This window comes from Rattus norvegicus, chromosome X, assembly GCF_021556685.1.
Source record: "Rattus norvegicus strain SHRSP/BbbUtx chromosome X, alternate assembly SHRSP_T2T, whole genome shotgun sequence".
NCBI lineage: Eukaryota > Metazoa > Chordata > Mammalia > Rodentia > Muridae > Rattus > Rattus norvegicus.
In genome coordinates, this window is record NC_141554.1 from 125,529,634 (window position 1) to 125,551,475 (window position 21,842).

General features: G+C 43.6%; 1 pseudogene; it reads left to right on the forward strand.

Annotated features, from left to right (window-relative positions):
* Positions 1 to 6,581: 6,581 nt before the first annotated feature.
* Positions 6,582 to 7,079, forward strand: LOC147998354 (myelin-associated neurite-outgrowth inhibitor pseudogene; annotated as a pseudogene).
* Positions 7,080 to 21,842: the final 14,763 nt, after the last annotated feature.

The following is a 21,842-nucleotide window of genomic DNA, read 5'->3' on the forward strand; positions in this document are numbered from 1 at the left end:
GTTATGCCTACGAAGATGACCTTTGAATTAATCTCCTACCTACATAAATTAACACACCTGGGACTCAAGAAGATGAAGACCCTCTTAAGACGAGAAGAGATTGACACCTACCTCTTAGGACGAGATCAGGCCTTGCGGGAGGTGACTGAAAGCTGCAGGGCCTGTGCTCAGGTAAACCCAGGAAAAGCTAAAATTGGACAAGGAGTCCGTCCCCGAGGACATCGGCCTGGTACCCACTGGGAAATTGACTTCACTGAAATCAAGCCTGGTATGTACGGACACAAATACCTCTTAGTGTTCATAGATACCTTCTCCGGATGGGTAGAGGCTTTCCCCACGAAACATGAAACGGCCAAGGTGGTGACCAAGAAACTCCTCGAAGAAATCTTCCCCAGGTATGGAATGCCCCAAGTATTGGGGTCAGATAATGGGCCCGCTTTCGTCTCCCAGGTAAATCAGTTGGTGGCCAAGTTATTGGGGATTGATTGGAAGTTACATTGTGCTTATAGACCCCAAAGTTCAGGACAGGTAGAGCGCATGAATAGAACAATTAAGGAGACTTTATCTAAATTAACGCTTGCAACTGGCTCAAAGGATTGGGTGTCCCTACTACCCCTAGTCCTATACCGGGCCCGGAATACACCGGGCTCCCATGGCCTGACTCCCTTTGAAATAGTATACGGGACCCCACCCCCATTTATCAATTTCTTTGATTCAAATATCGCTGAATTCGCTAATAGCCCTTCCTTGGCAGCACATCTTCAGGCCCTACAAATCGTGCAGAGAGACATCTGGAAACCTCTAGCCGCGGCCTACCAAGACAGGCTTGAACAACCGACGGTGCCGCACCCGTTCCAGATCGGAGACACCGTGTGGGTGCGCAGACATCAGACCAAGAATCTCGAGCCTCGGTGGAAAGGACCCTATACAGTTCTCCTGACTACCCCGACAGCCTTGAAGGTAGATGGAATTGCAGCTTGGATCCACGCGTCTCACGCCAAGGCAGCCCGACCTGAGGAAACGGCAGATCACAACATCGGGCCCCAGACATGGAAGGCTCAACGCACTCAAAACCCCCTAAAGCTAAGATTTTCACGTTGTTGCTCTTAACTGTCTTATGGACTAGGGGTGGGCGAGTCTGGGGGCTAGCCCCTACCAGGTATATAATATGTCCTGGATAATAACTAATTTAGAGACGGGCTGGTCTCAAGTCCTAGCTAATGGTAAGCATGCTGAAGGAACCTGGTGGCTCCCTTTGATTTTCGACCTTTGTCAACTGGCTAAGGACTCCTGGGAGCATACTGAGCGGACTCCCCACAACTCATACCCACCCTGCAGACACTCTGATTGGTATACTTGTCCCGGAGGTAAGAGTACACGGGAGTGCGGAGGTCCTGAGACCTTCTACTGCGCTAAGTGGGGGTGTGAGACTTACACTCGAGGATGGTGGGGGACCAAGAAGGGGGACTTAGTGGCCTTCTCCCCTGAGACTCCAGGTGAATCTCGAATTACAATAGAATTCACGGATCAAGGTAAAAACACAGACTGGAAGGTGGGGCGTAGGTGGGAGATACGGTTGTATACCCCTGGCCAAACTAACCCAGGACTCCTGTTCTCCCTCCAACTGGTGAGAGAATGGGTCAGACAAGAGATTGGTCCAAACCCAGTCCTCATGGATCAAAAGCCCCCTTCCGGACCAGCACCGGCACTGCCCCCGGTCGGACCCCACTATGGCTAAACACCACTCAGAACTCCGGGGATATCTTGACAACTCCCTCCCCGACTAGGGACCCTTCCACACTGGCCTCTCAGCTGCTAGGAATGGGAGACCGGCTAATCAACTTAGTGACCGGGGCATACTTGGCACTCAATTATTCAGAACCTGACAAGACCCAAGAATGCTGGCTGTGCCTGGTCTCTAGCCCGCCCTATTATGAGGGCGTAGCAGTCATGGGGAATTATACTAATCAGACCACGGCCCCGGCCAGCTGCACAACCCTCCCTAGCCATAGGCTGACGTTGCCGGAAGTCTCAGGACAGGGACTCTGTATAGGGACCATGCCCCCCACTCACCAGGTCCTCTGCGCTATCACCAAGAGGATCCCCACTGGAAGCTACTACCTAGCAGCTCCTACAGCACCTATTGGGTCTGTAACACTGGATTGACACCTTGTATCTCCGCCGCAATCCTCCGCAGATCCTCAGACTACTGGCCTAAGGTCACCTACCATGGGCCCGAGTACATATACTCACATTTTGAGGGGCTGACTCGATTCAGGCGAGAACCAATCACCATGACCCTAGCTCTACTCTTAGGAGGAATCACCTTAGGAGGAATGGCTGCAGGTATAGGGACGGGGACCACCGCCCTCATCGAGACGGGTCACTTTCGTCAGCTACAAGCAGCCATGAATGCAGAACTAAAAGCTATCGAGGAATCTGTGAGTGCATTAGAAAAGTCCTTAACATCTTTGTCTGATGTAGTCTTACAAAATAGGAGAGGGCTAGACATGCTATTCCTTCGAGAAGGAGGGCTATGTGCTGCTCTAAAAGAAGAATGTTGTTTCTATGCAGACCATACAGGATTAGTGAGAGATAACATGGCTAAGCTCCAAGAACGCTTGGCCCAGAGACAGAAGCTGTTTGATTCCCAACAAGGCTGGTTCGAGGGGTGGTTTGCTACCCTGGTGTCCACCTTGATGGGACCCTTAATCATCCTCCTCCTAATCCTCCTCTTTGGCCCCTGCATTCTAAACAGATTGATGCAGTTCATAAAGAACAGACTCTCAGTCATTCAGACGCTTGTTCTCACCCAACAATACCAGAGGGTAAGACAACAGGAAGAGATTCCTTAGAATTCGATTTGAGTAAAGGATTTTACTCGTCTAAAAGAAAATGGGGGAAAATGAAAGACCCACCCCATGAGTCTTAACTCAGAGCTGCAACAGGCTTGAACGAGCCCAGGCACACCCAGATACCTAGGGCCGAGTCACCGTTAAAACTAACAGACCATAAAAGGAAAGGAATACAGAACAGACTAGGAGTACCGGATCTGGCAGGAAGGGATAAGCCCCTAGCCCCCGACATTCAGGACGTCCCAGCCCGCACGTACTCTTTTACCATGTTACAACCTCATTCGAATATGATGCAAACCTGCCAATGTGTGTAGCTATACCTTATTACCTCATCATGTGAAATAACCAATCATATGTGAACATGTCTATATGCCTCGTTTAAATCCACCAATCCCCGTAACTATGCATCTGCTTCTGTACGCCCGCTTCTGCTTCCCCAAACCCTATAAAAGCCCCATGCTGGAGTTGCTGGGCGCGCAAGTCCTCCGAAGAGACTGTGTGCCCGCAGGTACCTGTGTCTTCCAATAAACCCTCTTGCTGATTGCATCTGAGTGGCCTCAGCTCGGTCATTGGGCGCTTGGGGTCTCCTCCTGAGGGAAAGGTCCTCTCCGGAGGTCTTTCAATGAAACACATACAAGTATGCAACTGATTTTGTCTCAGTTATAGCAACATAAGTATAAAAGGGAAATTTACTGCCTTTTCCTGAAATACAGACAGGAAGACTGGATTCCAGGGGAACTCTCAAAATAGGTACAAGGAGACGTGCACAGCACAAGGTCAAAGTTTGGTCAAGATCAAATCAGAGGCTGCCTAGCCTCTTCATTGTCTGAAACCCATCAGGGATACCAGATGTGTAAATTAAGGTAGGGAAAAGAGGGGATTGTAGAGACAGCTGCTGTAAGGCCTTGCAGTGAATTCTGGGAATGATAATCACTGTAGGCTAAACTGGAAAAGTAGGAATTCATAACCAAGGAATAGGGTAGGGGACTGTGGATGGCAAATTACTAACAGGATCCCCACATTAGTAAGGGAGAATCCTGGCTGAGTAAAGATAAAAGACTTTGCCTAAATCAGGCCGGAGTCTCCAGACTTCTGTTGGGTGTTTACACGAATAAGATCACAAAGCAGACATTGACAGTGCTCGGCTACACAGGACGGCTCAGCTGAGTCAGCATGAGCTTTGCTAAACCTGGACCAGGCAGACACAAAGTCAGAAGTTCAGAGCTCAGGCCCGGTCTCAAAGAGCTCAGGAGAGACTGGATGTCGGGCTCCTCCCCTCTGTAAGCTCAAGTCAGAAGGGGAAGGGTGGGGGGAATCATAAACACACACCATGCAGTGAAGATGGAGGAAAATGGCAGTGAGTATGAAGCAATAGCCTTGCCTACTTCAGGCAGGCGGCATAAGGGAGCAGCAGGGCACTTCCTGAAGGGATAGGGGAAGCTGAGACTGTAAAGAGCAAGAGGAAGCAAGGACTGCAGCCTGGATAGAGTGAAGGAAAGCATGGGAAAAGACACAAGGCAGGCAGGAGGGAACAGGAAACTGCAGTTCAATGGCAGGGATTCAAGTTCTTTGACTCTGCTGCAGGTGGTCTTGTCTTGTGAGAGAGGTTACATGCTCGCTAATCACATAGGGACTAGGGACTTAAGAAGCAACCATAATATTTGACGAAAGAGGTGCTTAGGGTCACAGTTCAGATCATAGGTACAAGGAGCAGTTGCCACTCGGCTTCAGAGAGATTTGGCTGAAGTGAACCAAGGAATAAAGAGGAATGTCCAGTCACAAGACTAGGAGCAGGAGTATCAGACAAGAACAGGCTCGCCATGGATCTGCAAGTTTGTATGCCTTGGAGCTCTTGGGCATGGACCCAGGGCCTCTTTGGACACCCATCCAATGCTGAAGGGAATGAGGAAGCTTCTGGAAAGCGGCTTGCCACACTAAACCTGAACTAAATCAGACATGGATGTTTGATACTGTGGAGATTAGAACATCTTTAGTGCTTTCTTCTTTCCTTTTCTTTAAAAAATGTGTATGAGTATTTTCTCTGCATGTATGTGCAGCATACATGTATGCAGCATCCACAGAAGCCAGAAGAATGCATCAGAGTCCCTAGAACTGGAATTATTATGGACAGTTTTGTGCTGACATGTGGATGTTGGGAACTGAACCCAGGTCCTCTGTAAGGAGAGCAAGTGCTTTTAAACTGTTGACCCATTTCTCCAGGTTCAATCTTTAGTCCTTTAAATAGTTAATCAATATTTTAATTTTATAATCTCAATGCTGAGCATACATGCTGCTTTAAATTAATTTGTACTTTTAAAAGGCAGAAGTATATTTATAGACTTTCAGAAATATTTTTTAAGATTTATTTATTATGTATGTGTTCTGCCTGCATGTATGCCTGCAGCCAGAAGAGGGCGCCAGATCTCATTATCAGGACCTCTGGAAGAGAGGCCAGGCTCTTAAACTCTGAGCCATCTCTCCAGAACCCTCAAAAATAGTTTTAGACTGTTGTTTAAATATACTTCAATATGAAGTTCAAATGCCATTTTAAAGTCTGTAAATAATTCATACAGTTTAAATGTCTACACAATCATTTAAGAGTACCAAAAAATTAAGCATACCAATACGCAGTTCTTCAAACACCATAGCTCTCAATTTTTTTTGTTTCAATTAAGGTTTCTTTTTAAAAGCATTTCTTACATTTTCATACATGAATATGTTGTAGGTTTGGAAGCTCTAAAAGTTTTTAACTTTTAATTAGCCTATAGTAATTATATAATAATAAATTTCATTACGACAGTTTCATACATGAAAGTGTCCTTTGATTACACTCATCGCCCAATTACCACCTCTTGTTCTTTTCTCACTAATCTTTTCCTCTTCCCAACCAGTCCTCCTCCATGTTAATGTGTCTTGAGTGACTGGGTGAATTTAACTAGGGGTACTTACATTTGAAAGGTTGAGGGATTATTTATGGGAGCATAGACGATTTGCCACTGGCTATAAAGAAAAAGGTTTCTTTCTCCTCCACAACCTTACACTAAGGAAAGGATGAAGCTTGTGAGCTTTTCACCCCTCCATTCAGAAATACATTCCAATTTTATCCTAATTTCAGGTCAAAAGATGTAGGGAATGGCGCGGCGAAGTAAAGATGGCGCCGACAGCCAGCCCCCGTCTGAATGTGAATAACTTACCGCGCATGCACAAGCTTGTCCCCTGTCAGGGCAGCTGTATGATAATGAGGTGAATCTGGCGCCCTCCTGTGGTGAACAACAGTACTGCGCATGCGTGGGGTTTTGCACCTGACATCAGTCTGGCTGGGGCGGTACTATGCTAATAAGGTTCATGCCACGCCAATCTCTGGAGGACAAGTAGCTGGGATAACAGTGGGGTGACTCGTGCCCCACCAATCCCTGAAAGAATATTAGCATACTGTTGTGTATATAAGGCGAGCGGCTTATATATGAAGCTGTAACACTTGGAGCTGTAACACTTGAAGGTGTAACACTTTTGGAGCTGTAACACTTAGGGCTGGCTGCTGCCACCTCCCTGTATCAAGAATGAAGGTGTCCTGCAGTAAAGGCTGTTGAGAAGAATCCAACCGTGTTGCGTCTTCCTTGCCGGCCAAGGTGGGCGTGACAAAAATTTATGTAATAACTTTTTTTTAATGAGAATCAATTCATCACTGTGGGCATGCACATCAGGTCAGGTCGTGTTCTTGAAATCATGAATTCTGTTTATAAGCCTGGTTCTTCTGGGGTTCCTCTGCAAATGCCAAAGGAATAGGTTAGCCAGGCTATACAACTCGTTCACCTTACAAAGTGTCTGTTCCCCTATCAGAGGAGCTATGACACCATACTTCTCCCACAACCCCTACCAGACAGCTATGTACCCAGTGAGAAGTGTCTACCCACAGCAGATCCCTTATGCCCAACAAAATACATAGTATACTAGTATACCATCACTGTATATACCTACTCATGGCATTCACCACACTACAGCAGTACAACCCAATGGCATGCCAGCAACAATTTAGCCTGCTCTCATCCCTTCTCCTAGACACAATGGGGTCATCAGGGGCATAGTCTCTGCAACCATAATAGCCATGTCAGCAGACTGCTCATTCTACAATTCCTTCACCTAGTCACTGACCCCACATACCAGGCCCCCAAAACATTCACCTACAGCTATGTGCCCCTCCGTGGTGATCATCCTGCAAATTAATACTTGAGGATGGAGCTGTTCAGTCATTTCATTGAATTTCATGAATTTCACTGGTGTCTCCAACAAGGACTTCCTTCTCAGTGCTCAAAGCTAAACACAACTAGGCCTCAGCCTAATAGTCTCCACGTAACTATATAATTTGGTTTTAAAAGAAATCCTGGTGTATGGGCTGCTTGGCATTGTTTTTAGATAAGTGTAATGATTAAAAAGAAATTACAATCGATAGAGGCCTTATATCCAAAATATACAAAGAACTCAAGAAGTTAGACCGCAGGGAGACAAATAACCCTATCAAAAAATGGGGTTCAGAGCTAAACAAACAATTCACAGCTGAGGAATGCCGAATGGCTGAGAAACACCTAAAGAAATGTTCAACATCTTTAGTCATAAGGGAAATGCAAATCAAAACAACCCTGAGATTTCACCTCACACCAGTGAGAATGGCTAAGATCAAAAACTCAGGTGACAGCAGATGCTGGAGAGGATGTGGAGAAAGGGGAACACTCCTCCATTGTTGGTGGGATTGCAGACTCGTACAACCACTCTGGAAATCAGTCTGGAGGTTCCTCAGAAAATTGGACATTGAACTGCCTGAGGATCCAGCTATACCTCTCTTGGGCATATACCCAAAAGATGCCCCAACATATAAAAAAGACACGTGCTCCACTATGTTCATAGCAGCCTTATTTATAATAGCCAGAAGCTGGAAAGAACCCAGATGCCCTTCAACAGAGGAATGGATACAGAAAATGTGGTACATCTACACAATGGAATATTACTCAGCTATCAAAAAGAATGACTTTATGAAATTTGTAGGCAAATGGTTGGAACTGGAAAATATCATCCTGAGTGAGGTAACCCAATCACAGAAAAACACACATGGTATGCACTCATTGATAAGTGGCTATTAGCCCAAATGCTTGAATTACCCTAGATGCCTAGAACAAATGAAACTCAAGACAGATGATCAAAATGTGAATGCTTCACTCCTTCTTTAAAAGGGGAACAAGAATACCCTTGGCAGGGAATAGAGAGGCAAAGATTAAAACAGAGACTGAAGGAACACCCATTCAGAGCCTGCCCCACATGTGGCCCATACATATACAGCAACCCAATTAGACAAGATGGATGAAGCAAAGAAGTGCAGGCCGACAGGAACCGGATGTAGATCGCTCCTGAGAGACACAGCCAGAATACAGCAAATACAGAGGCGAATGCCAGGAGCAAACCACTGAACTGAGAATAGGACCCGTTGAAGGAATCAGAGAAAGAACTGGAAGAGCTTGAAGGGGCTCGAGACCCCTTATGTACAACAATGCCAAGCAACCAGAGCTTCCAGGGACTAAGCCACTACCTAAAGACTATACATGGACTGACCCTGGACTCTGACCTCATAGGTAGCAATGAATATCCTAGTAAGAGCACCAGTGGAAGGGGAAGCCCTGGGTCCTGCTAAGACTGAACCCCCAGTGAACTAGACTGTTGGGGGGAGGGCGGCAATGGGGGGAGGGTGGGGAGGGGAACACCCATAAAGAAGGGGAGGGGGAGGGATAAGGGGGATGTTTGCCCGGAAACCGGGAAAGGGAATAACACTTGAAATGTATATAAGAAATACTCAAGTTAATACAAAAAAAGAAATATTAAGCTGTTCTGAATCATGATGTGAGAGTTTCTGGTTGTGTCATGTGATGCCGACTTACGTGGTGTTTTGCTGAGGTAAAACCTGTGAGAAGACATGTCTGGAGACAGTATTAATAGGATACAGCAGAAGTGAAAGGGAGTTTGCATAGCTAACCTTGCTACATTTTGTTGCTCTGGCAACTTTACTTCACTGAGAGAGGCACAGCAGAGAGCTTCTAGCATCCCAGCTAGTTCTGGTTGCTCCTACTGCCTGACTCTTGCTGACTCAATGGCAGCCTGGCTGTTTCTGCTAGATCATGCCACTACTGCCAACTCACATTTGGTATCCTGACATTACTGAACTGGACTGCTGCTATTCTGGCAACAGAGACTGGAACCACCCCCAAAACTACTTCTAAACAGGTCCGTACCCCCTTGTCCTATTTACTGTCTTTTCTCCCCTACCTTTGGATGGTGGCTAGAAGGGGAGTCAACATGTGTGAGAGCCCCTACTCAGAGTAGGTTTTGAAAGCTTTAAGCCTACAGAATCATAACTAATCGAATGTGTGTTCATAAAAACACGCACTAAAACAAACCTTTTCCAATCTACCTATGCAAAACTACTACACAATCTACTGATGCAAAACATGAAGGACTGGATGGTATTCTACAACATGTATAATCCAGGCACTACTAGACTGTGTAATGAACCTCAAAGTTACACATGCATACGTGAATGTCCTCATCGTCAGGAAGCATCCGGTGTGCTGGAGAAGACTTTTGGGGTGGTGCAGGTTGCCAGTTGGACATGTGGACTTGCAACTTTTCAGCAGCCTGACACTAAGTGAACCTGGAGGGAGCCGTGAGGACTGGGACAGGGTATGAGCCTCAAGGTGACTCCAGAGCAGGGGCAGGGATAGTGAAGTTCCTCTCCTCCGTTTGAATATGGTCTTGGGGGCAGGCTGTATTCAAGACTTACCAGGAAAGATGGGAGCTGGGTGGCCAGTAGAGCTGGAATGAAGGGTAGTCTGTGTGTCAGTAGAGTAGCAACTCTACCATCCGAGTGTCCACTACACGTCTTACAGAATGCTTTGTGTGCTTCTTCTGATGGTTGGGGAGGTCCAGTGTTGAATTAAACTGTCTTCATAAGAGGGAGAATGTCAGAGGGAAGCAGTCACACTGAGGTAGTATTATCTTTTACTTTATTTAACTTAGAAAACACACATATGCGCGCGCGCACACACACACGCACACACACACACACACGCACGCACACACACACACGCACACACGCACATATACCCTCAAGAATAATGAGTCAGTTGAAAACAGAGGCACTGCCATATTCACCCCTACAAAGGTCAAAGAAATCAGGAGAGTGCTGTGGGGAACACACAATGTTAAAATGGAGTGTCTGTATTTTAAATTAGATTTTAATGTTTCTTGTAGAGAGTCAGGGCTTTGGTTATGTCTGAAAATATAGATGCACTCTAGCTTGTCCTGAGGTCATCCATCTGGTGACCTGTCCTCTGTGACTAGCTGGAGTGAGGCTGAGAAGGCCTACATATGTAGTCTGTGAGCCTTTCCTGCTATCTTTTCCTATAGCAGAAGGCTCTTAGCACCAAGTGAATGTGGAGATGGGATTGAAAGAACCAGGCAGTACTGGAAAGCATTTACCTGTCAGGATCTCTTGTGGGAAATATTCTGAGTGTATAATCTGAGTATACACAAAATGAATCAGGAAGGTATTTTGCTTAGGTAAGGCACAATTTTCATCTCTGACAGTATTTCTGTTCAGTTTGGGCCAGAAGGGCAAGGCATGAGAATCCCCTAGGATCCATCAAATGCGGATGTGGTCAAAACCATTAAAATTCTAAGGTTGGAAGCGGATTCCTGGCTCATATCTGGTAGTGAGGTCAGGACTTCCACATTAGTGTGGTAGCCACCTCATCAGCAGTCACAGTGGTTAGAAGGTGGGTCATCTAAACATTGAGCCTTTGGAAAGCCTATTTTTGTAGTATTGCTTTCTATAATTATCTTTAGCAATTATATATATATATGTATGTATGTATGTATATAATGTGTGTGTGTGTGTGTGTGAAAATTTCAGATGATTTTGCATGGATCAGTGTAGACAGAAGATACCTCATTCCTAGTGAACATAGAATCTTTATGGAGGGATGTGTATAACAGCCTCAGGAGCAGCTAACAGGATGGGATGGGGAAGAGGAAAGAGAGCAAGAAGAGGAGACAGGAGGGAGAGAGAGAAAATGGTGCAAGGAGAGGAAGAAAATACGTATGAAACAGAAGCCTTTGTGTACTCACTAGTATCTGTTTCTGTGCTTCATGTTGGGATTCTCATCATCTGGATGAACAGTTTGCATTGTTGATGGCACCAAAGCTTCTCCCGGACCCAGCAGGACACAAGCTGGTTTTCCCAGGTGAATAATCACAGAGGAGAGGAACCAACATACCTATAGTTTATAATTTTATCCAATATGATAATTAGATGATCTCAGATTTAAGATCACTAAAAGCACATTTATTGTAAAAGGAAATGTTATGTATTAATGCTACAGTTTTCAATAAAGAATGACATGTGTTGCAAAAACAAAAAAATCAAGTCAGCATCTGAAACAGAGACTTTTGCAAGATTTATTTTGTATTTATGTGTGCTCATGTATACTCACATATGTGCAGGTACTCTCAGACGGCAGAGGAGAACATCAGATCCTATAGAGCTAAACTAACAGATAGATGTTAGCCTGTCCTAAGGACTTGGAACCAAACTCAGGCCCTCTGCAAGAGAGGGAAAATCTAACAGCTGAGCTGTCACCCCAGTCCTTCAAACAGAATATTTTAAAAATCATTTTTTCTAACATAACACAATCCCACAAGTATGCTAATTGGAGAATTAACATGGTAACAACTAATAGACATTTTAGTATCCTTGGCCTTTGAAGTGACATAAAATTACCATCTGAGGTAACTTTTCAATGTTGGAAGCTTTGGCCTCAATTGTTTTGACAACCCGATTTGGATGGCAATGTAATTTTGTAGAACACAAGTTTCAGCTGGTTGTCAGAGTTGAACAAAGAATACGTCTCATATGAACATTTGGATTTGGGTTAAGAATACAAAATGGACAATCTAACACTTCTAATACAATGTTCTGATCTAGGATCACTAACCCCAGTGGGAATATTGAGATGAAAAGCGTTTGGTTTTTTGAAGCTGAAGTAACAGGGTGATACACTCGATATGTTTGCCTCCTTCATCCTGAATGCCAGTCTTGTAATGGGCCACTAGTGCCATCCCCTCTTCATACACAAGGGAGTTTAGGGTCCGACATATTAAGCCACCATCCTAGAATACAGAGAGCTTAGGCCTAGGACGACCATGACCCCCCCCCCACACACACACACACTACTCTTCTTTGCCTTGCCTCAAAGCACCCGACCTTCATCTTTTCTTTTTCTCCTATTCTTGTTTTTATTTCTCTCTTCTCTCTTTCTTGGTTGTTGTCAGAATCCAAGAACAACCTGAGAAGGAAAGGGGAATGTGGATGGGTCCTTCTCTGAGGAAATTCATGACCTACAAAGGTCAAGGATCATTCCCTGCTCAGCATCACCATGAAGAATGGAGTCTCCTGCATTAGCTGCCTATGGGCTCGGGGATCTCCCCCTTGATCTACAATGCACAAAGCTTCAAGCAACCCAGGATCCAGTTTCCAGAAGTTCCCATGAAATTTTTAAAACAGTTCTTACACAAGTTCAGGAAAAGTAGGGATGCCCGAGATGACACCTCGGGAAAGGAGTCCCTGCCTTCCTTTTGACAGGTCCATTACAAGGTTTCTGGTGGAACTCCTTGGGGTGAGGAATTGAGGAGGGTGTTAGGAGTCACTGTGGTATGCATCGGGCCTCTGACCAAGAGACTGAATGCTCACAGGTCATTTCCAAGTTGGAGGTCTGGGGCAGGCTTGCCCTCATGAACTCTTCTATGCTTTGGCCTTGTTTCTCTAAGGCAGTCCTGTGTTTCCAAGCCATTTGTCTGCCCTCAAGCTTATACGTTTTGCTATGCACACGGGTCACTCTTGCCTAAATTATTGGCTGTCAGTTTGGTCTCATGTTCATTTTCTGCCGCAGCCCTTCAAACTCTTAAATGTGCTTCTTCACTGAGCTAACACAAAAGATTTTGAATGTTGCAGATCCCATTGTGTTAAAAAAGAAAAAGAAAAAAAAAGAAAAGTATGTTTATCAGATAACCCTATTTCTCTCAGCATGTTATTCAACTCCATAAAATAAGACTTTTTAAAATATCATTTGTGTGTATGTGTGGTGGATACACACCCAGCCCGGCACCCATATTGAGGTCCACAGACAACCCTGGGTACCTTTCATCCTGCTTGAGACAGGGTCTGTCTGGTTCACTGCTATATAAGGAAAAACTAGCTGGTGCATGGATTTCCAAAGATTTCCTGCCTCTGCCTCCCATTTCCAAGTAGGGGTGGGCTGGCATTTCAGAGCCTTAATTACTACTGTGTTTGATGTTTTAACTTTATTAGACATTTCGTTTCAGCAGTCATACCTGACATTATTTCTACCCCTTCCGATCCCTCTGCACTCCTTCCATATTTGTCCTTCCAGTCCCTCTTGAGTCCATACCTTCTTAATTGTTCTTACATAAATATGACCTACTGAGGCCAAATAACCCATCAGAAGGTTCGTTCCTGAAGAAAACAGATGCTCCCCTTTTCAGCAGCCATCGACTGCTTATAGCTCTGCACATAGGGGTGGGGCCTTTATAAGATTTCCCTCAGTCATGCCAACTGGTATTGTTATGCAAGAATTTGTTAGGCAACCATATTGCGGAGATTTTGTGAGTGCAGTGTCCCTGTCCTACGTAAACAGTGCTATGTCTCACAGCTGCTGTCCTGCTCTTCTGGCTTCCACAACATTTCCTTTCCCTTGTTCTCTATGTTCTGTGAGCCTTACATGTAGGTGTTGCATTATACAAGTAGCTATTGGGGATAGCATTCCATGGCCATTTGTTTTCTGCATTTTAAAGAGTTTTAGATTTGTGTAGTTGCCACTGTCTGTTCCAAAGAAAAAGGAAGCTTCTGTTGTGAGGAGTGAGAGTTACACTTATCTGGGGGTGTAAGGAGATTCTTAAAACTCATTAGTATTAGAACAGCTTAAACTCAGGTCCTTAGGCTTGGCAGCAAGCATTCTTTTATTATTATTATTATTAACTTGAGTGTTTCTTATATACATTTCGAGTGTTATTCCCTTTCCCGGTTTCCGGGCAAACATCCCCCTCCCCCCTCCCCTTCCTTATGGGTGTTCCCCTCCCAACCCTCCCCCCATTGCCGCCCTCCCCCGCAACAGTCTAGTTCACTGGGGGTTCAGTCTTAGCAGGACCCAGGGCTTCCCCTTCCACTGGTGCTCTTACTAGGATATTCATTGCTACCTATGGGGTCAGAGTCCAGGGTCAGTCCATGTATAGTCTTTAGGTAGTGGCTTAGTCCCTGGAAGCTCTGGTGCAAGCAAGCATTCTTAACCTGATAAACTCTCCTGCTGGTCTACTCCTTTAGGACATTTTAAAAATAAAATGTCTCTTCAAACTGATAGTGATAGTGCACAGTGGTTTTTTTTTATTATTATTATTAACTTGAGTAATTCTTATTTACATTTCGAATGTTATTCCCTTTCCCAGTTTCCGGGCCAACATCCCCCTAACCCTCCCCCTCCCTGTCTTCATGGGTGTTCCCCTCCCCCCAACAGTCACATTCACTGGTGGTTCAGTCTTAGCAGGACCAAGGGCTTCCCCTTCCACTGGTGCTCTTACTAGGCTATTCATTGCTACCTATGAGGTCAGAGTCCAGGGTCAGTCCATGTATAGTCTTTAGGTAGTGGCTTAGTCCCTGGAAGCTCTGGTTGCTTGGCATTGTTGTTCATAAGGGGTCTCGAGCCTCTTCAAGCTCTTCCAGTTCTTTCTCTGATTCCTTCAACGGGGGTCCCATTCTCAGTTCAGTGAGAACACTGAGGGCATTCGCCTATGTGTTCGCTGTATTCTGGCTGTGTCTCTCAGGAGCGATCTACATCCAGGCTCCTGTCGGCCTGCACTTCTTTGCTTCATCCATCTTGTCTAATTGGGTGGCTGTATATGTATCAGTCACATGTGGGGCAGGCTCTGAATGGGTGTTCCTTCTGCCTCTGTTTTTTTTTTTCTTTTTTTTTTTCAGAGATGGGGACCGAACCCAGGGCCTTTGCGCTTGCTAGGCAAGTGCTCTACAACTGAACTAAAACCCAACCCCATTCTGCCTCTGTTTTAATCTTTGCCTCTCTATTCCCTGCCAAGGGTATTCTTGTTCTCCTTTTAAAGAAGGAGTGAAGCTTTCACATTTTGATCATCTGTCTTGAGTTTCATGTGTTCTGTACATCTAGGGTAACTCAAGCATTTGGGCTAATAGCCACTTATCAATGAGTGCATACCATGTGTGATTTTCTGTGATTGGGTTACCTCACTCAGGATGATATTTTCAAGTTCCAACCATTTGCCTATGAATTTCATAAAGGCATTGTTTTGGGGTTTTTTTTTTTTGGTTTTTTGTTTTTGTTTTTTATTAACTTGAGTATTTCTTATATACATTTCGAGTGTTATTCCCTTTCCCGGTTTCCAGGCAAACATCCCCCTAATCCCTCCCCCTCCCCTTCTTTATGGGTGTTCCCCTCCCCATCCTCCCCCATTGCTGCCCTCCCCCCAACAGTCTAGTTCACTGGGGGTTCAGTCTTAGCAGGACCCAGGGCTTCCCCTTCCACTGGTGCTCTTACTAGGATATTCATTGCTACCTATGAGGTCAGAGTCCAGGGTCAGTCCGTGTATAGTCTTTAGGTAGTGGCTTAGTCCCTGGAAGCTCTGGTTGCTTGGAATTGTTGTACATATGGGGTCTCGAGCCCCTTCAAGCTCTTCCAGTTCTTTCTCTTATTCCTTCAATGAGGGTCCTATTCTTCAGTGGTTTGCTGCTGGCATTCCCCTCTGTATTTGCTGTATTCTGGCTGTGTCTCTCAGGAGCGATCTACATCCGGCTCCTGTCTACCTACACTTCTTTGCTTCATCCATCTTTTCTAATTGGGTGGCTGTATATGTATGGGCCACATGTGGGGCAGGCTCTGAATGGGTGTTCCTTCAGTCTCTGTTTTAATCTTAAAGGCATTGTTTTTGATAGCTGAGTAATATTCCATTGGGTAGATGTATCACATTTTCTGTATCCATTCCTCTGTTGAAGGGCATCTGGGTTCTTTCCAGCTTCTGGCTATTAGAAATAAGGCTGCTATGAACATAGTGGAGCACGTGTCTTTTTTTTATGTTGGGGCATCTTTTGGGTATATGCCCAAGAGAGGTATAGCTGGATCCTCAGGCAGTTCAATGTCCAATTTTCTGAGGAACCTCCAGACTGATTTCCAGAGTGGTTGTACGAGTCTGCAATCCCACCAACAATGGAGGAGTGTTCCCCTTTCTCCACATCCTCTCCAGCATCTGCTGTCACCTGAGTTTTTGATCTTAGCCATTCTCACTGGTGTGAGGTGAAATCTCAGGGTTGTTTTGATTTGCATTTCCCTTATGACTAAAGATGTTGAACATTTCTTTAGGTGTTTCTCAGCCATTCGGCATTCCTCAGCTGTGAATTCTTTGTTTAGTTCTGACCCCATTTTTTAATAAGGTTATTTGTCTCCCTGCGGTCTAACTTCTTGAGTTCTTTGTATATTTTGGATATAAGCCCTCTATCTGTTGTAGGATTGGTAAAGATCTTTTCCCAATCTGTTGGTTGCCGTTTTGTCCTAACCATAATGTCCTTTGCCTTGCAGAAGCTTTGCAGTTTTATGAGACCCATTTATCAATTCTTGATCTTAGAGCATAGGCCATTGGTGTTTTGTTCAGGAAATTTTTTCCATTGCCCATGTGTTCGAGATGTTGCCCCACTTTTTCTTCTATTAGTTTGAGTGTATCTGGTTTGATGTGGAGGTCCTTGACCCACTGGGACTTAAACTTTGTACAGGGTGATAAGCATGGATCGATCTGCATTCTTCTACATGTTGACCTCCAGTTGAACCAGCACCATTTGCTGAAAATGCTATCTTTTTTCCATTGGATGGTTTTGGCTCCTTTGTCAAAAATCAAGTGACCATAGGTATGTGGGTTCATTTCTGGGTCTTCATTTCTATTCCATTGTTCTATCTGTCTGTCTCTGTACCAATACCATGCAGTTTTTATCACTATTGCTCTGTAATACTGCTTGAGTTCAGGGATAGTGATTCCCCCTGGAAGTCCTTTTATTGTTGAGAATAGTTTTAGCTATCCTGGGTTTTTTGTTATTCCAGATGAATTTGCAAATTGTTCTGTCTAACTCTTTGAAGAATTGGATTGGTATTTTGATGGGGATTGCATTGAATCTGTAGATCGCTTTTGGTAAAATGGCCATTTTTACTATATTAATCCTGCCAATCCATGAGCATGGGAGATCTTTCCATCTTCTGAGGTCTTCTTCAATTTCTTTTTTCAGAGTCTTGAAGTTCTTATTGTACAGATCTTTTACTTGCTTGGTTAAAGTCACACCGAGGTACTTTATATTATTTGGGACTATCATGAATGGTGTCGTTTCCTTAATTTCTTTCTCAGCTTGTTTCTCTTTTGTGTAGAGGAAGGCTACTGATTTATTTGAGTTAATTTTATACCCAGCCACTTTGCTGAAGTTGTTTATCAGCTTTAGTAGTTCTCTGGTGGAACTTTTGGGATCACTTAAATATACTATCATATCATCTGCAAATAGTGATATTTTGACTTCTTCTTTTCCAATCTGTATCCACTTGATCTTTTGTTGTCTGATTGCTCTGGCTAGAACTTCAAGAACTATATTGAATAAGTAGGGAGAGAGTGGGCAGCCTTGTCTAGTCCCTGATTTTAGTGGGATTGCTTCAAGTTTCTCTCCATTTAGTTTAATGTTAGCGACTGGTTTGCTGTATATGGCTTTTACTATGTTTAGGTATGGGCCTTGAATTCCTATTCTTTCCAGGACTTTTATCATGAAGGGGTGTTGAATTTTGTCAAATGCTTTCTCAGCATCTAATGAAATGATCATGTGGTTTTGTTCTTTCAGTTTATTTATATAATGGATCATGTTGATAGTTTTCCGTATATTAAACCATCCCTGCATGCCTGGGATGAAGCCTACTTGATCATGGTGGATGATTGTTTTGATGTGCTCTTGGATTCGGTTTGCCAGAATTTTATTGAGTATTTTTGCGTCGATATTCATAAGGGAAATTGGTCTGAAGTTCTATTTCTTTGTTGTGTCTTTGTGTGGTTTAGGTATAAGAGTAATTGTGGCTTCGTAGAAGGTATTCGGTAGTGCTCCATCTGTTTCAATTTTGTGGAATAGTTTGGATAATATTGGTATGAGGTCTTCTATGAAGGTCTGATAGAATTCTGCACTGAACCCGTCTGGACCTGGACTCTTTTTGGTTGGGAGACCTTTAATGACTGCTTCTATTTCCTTAGGAGTTATGGGGTTGTTTAACTGGTTTATCTGTTCCTGATTTAACTTCGGTACCTGGTATCTGTCTAGGAAATTGTCCATTTCCTGGAGATTTTCAAGTTTTGTTGAATATAGGTTTTTGTAGTAGGATCTGATGATTTTTTTAATTTCCTCTGAATCTGTAGTTATGTCTCCCTTTTCATTTCTGATTTTGTTAATTTGGACACACTCTCTGTGTCCTCTCGTTAGTCTGGCTAAGGGTTTTTCTATCTTGTTGATTTTCTCAAAGAACCAACTTTTGGTTCTGTTGATTCTTTCTATGGTCCTTTTTGTTTCTACTTGGTTGATTTCAGCTCTGAGTTTGATTATTTCCTGCCTTCTACTCCTCCTGGGTGTATTTGCTTCTTTTTGTTCTAGAGCTTTTAGGTGTGCTGTCAAGCTGCTGACATATGCTCTTTCCTGTTTCTTTCTGCAGGCACTCAGCGCTATGAGTTTTCCTCTTAGCACAGCTTTCATTGTGTCCCATAAGTTTGGGTATGTTGTACCTTCATTTTCATTAAATTCTTAAAAGTTTTTAATTTCTTTCTTTATTTCATCCTTGACCAGGTTATCATTGAGTAGAGCATTGTTCAACTTCCACGTATATGTGGGCGTTCTTCCCTTATTGTTATTGAAGACCAGCTTTAGGCCGTGGTGCTCCGATAGCACGGGTGGGATTATTTCTATCTTTCTGTACCTGTTGAGGCCCGTTTTTTGACCAGTTATATGGTCAATTTTGGAGAAAGTACCATGAGGAGCTGAGAAGAAGGTATATTCTTTTGCTTTAGGATAGAATGTTCTATAAATATCTATTAAGTCCATTTGGCTCATGACTTCTCTTAGTCTGTCTATGTCTCTGTTCAATTTCTGTTTCCATGATCTGTCCATTGATGAGAGTGGGGTGTTGAAATCTCCTACTATTATTGTGTGAGGTGCAATGTGTGTTTTGAGCTTTATTAAGGTTTCTTTTACGTATGTAGGTGCCCTTGTATTTGGGGCATAGATATTTAGGATTGAGAGTTCACCTTGGTGGATTTTTCCTTTGATGAATATGAAGTGTCCTTCCTTATCTTTTTTGATGACTTTTAGTTGAAAATTGATTTTATTTGGTATTAGAATGGCTACTCCAGCTGTGCACAGTTGTTTTAATTAAACTCTTTCCTGGTGACAAGAGCACCAAAAAAATAATAATAAAAACCAAAACCAAAACAAAACAAAACAAAACAAAAAAAACAAAAAAAATCTCTCTAAAGTATTTTCAAACTAAATTATTCAGTGAAAATAGAACAACTATAATTTACTATTTACTATTTTAGGTCATTGTGGTGGTTAATTTGAATTGTCAACTTGACACAACTTAGATTCACCTGGGAGAGCATTGTGCTCAGGGATTGTATAGCTCAGGCTGGCCTTGGGTGTGTCTGTCAGGGACCATCTTACATTAATTGACATTGGGAATACCATCCTGAGAGTGAGTGGCATCAACCACTTGTTTTTAGTCCCTAGACTGTATAAGAGTAGAGAAAATTAGCCAAGTACCAGAAGCATGCATGTGTTTATTCTCTCTTCTTCACTGTGGATGTGACATGCTGGTGAAAGTTCCTGCCTGGATTTCTCTGCAATTATGGACTGTAGCTGAGAATGGACCCTAAGTTACTTTTTGCCAGTATGAAACAATCAAAAGGAAACTCTGTCAGGTAGGAAAAAGGTTAAGAAAGCTACATAGCAAATGCAGTGTGGGACTGTATTAATCACCATTAGGCATTAGGGAAATGCAAACTGAAAGCATGATTTGGTATCACTTTGCAATACATCAGGGTGGTCATTATGACCTTAGTACCAAGCAAGGGAAATCTACTTTTGAGATATTGACTAGAGCAGGTCAAAAAACCTCCCCAGACAAGGGATATTGCTGTTGCCATTGGTGTTTCCCAGGTCAGGCACAGAGCCGAAATCAAGCTGGAACTAGCCTGACCTGAAAGCGTCTTCTCTGAAGAATAGCACTCATGACATCGAATGGTGCTACACAAGCTGCCAAAGGAGAAAAGGAATCAATAGTCCTCAGCTATAAATCCTACAAAGCACACCAATGACCATCACAGAAAGATAAGCCCACAGTGCAATAGTGGCATTCATATCTTGGGAGTAACCACAAGTTTCTAAATGGACAAACAATGAGCATCAATAGGAGGAAGTTTGTACCTGTACTATAAAACGAGCCAATTAACCATATCTGGAGAGGTCATAGGCCCTAGAGGATAACCTACTATTCCCATTTTCCTTAACTAACTAACTTATTTATTTATCTATTTATTTATTTATCTATTTATTTATTTCTGTGTGTGTGTCTCGAATATCTCCAGAAAAAAAAGCTTATTACACAATAGCATGCATGTACATGTATACCATGGCATGTGTATAGCAGTCAGAGGACAATTTGCTGAATTGCTTCTTTCCTTCCAGCATCGGGTCCAGGAAATTGGATTCAAGTCATTGGGCTTGGTGCAGGCCTCTTTACTCACTGAGCAAATATCAAAACCAATCTGTCTAGCTTTGGCAGAGTTTGAGAAATCTGAAGTCAGATCATCAGGCACTAATAACAAACACTTTCCCCACAGAGCTACCTACCTGGCTTTAAACCCAGACGTGTTTGTTGTTGTTGTTGTTGTTGTTGTGGTGGTGGTGGTGGTGGTGGTGGTGGTGGTGGTGGTGGTGGTGGTGGTGTTTTGTTTTGTTTTGGCACAAACAGGTTTTGCTTTCATACTGATCAGCCTCCAGTTCTGCAGTTCTGTAATCTTTGGGTATAGTCTGTCCTCCTAGGAGGAACCTCCTAGGAGGAAAACAAAAATGATTGCATTTGATATTCTATCTAGAATCTCTTAATAATAAAACCCTTCCCAATGTGAAAACCAGGGGTTTTTTCCTATCAAAGTTAGCCAGCCTGATATGGGCCCCTACTTCCTGACCCCCTGGCCCCCTGACCCCCTGACCCCCTGACCCCCTTCCCTTTTGTAGTAATAAACCAATCCGCTCAAATTTTAAACTTAAGTTGCCACCAATGGGGTGATAGGCCACCAATAGGTGGTGACCTATTCAGAGAGGAAAGACAGGGTGCACCTTGGCCAAGCACTCTCATTGGCCTGTTTGGGATTCCAGCACACACTCTTAAAAAAGAAATTCTCTTGTCGATTTGCTTTTTTGTTCCTGTGTTCCTTTGTTGGACGCAAAGATGATCCCTTTCCCACCAAAAGAATTGCAAGCACACCGAAACATCTTTTCTGTAGAGTTACATCTTTTGTTTGTTTTCAGTGCTAGGCCTGGAACAAAGCCCCTCACTCACCCTAGGCTAGAAGTTCTCCACCCACTGAGCAGTATCTTAAAGACCCAAGTGATAACTCTGATATTACCTGATTAGAAAACTGCCTAGTGCGTGTATATCTTTAACCTTTGTGTAAAGTGTTCTCTTCTAGAGGGTTGTTCTAATATAATACTCCCTTGTTTTAGTCTTCCCTGCAACACAAAGAGGACAGAAACCCCATGTTACCTTAGCATTTCTGTCTGTGATCACC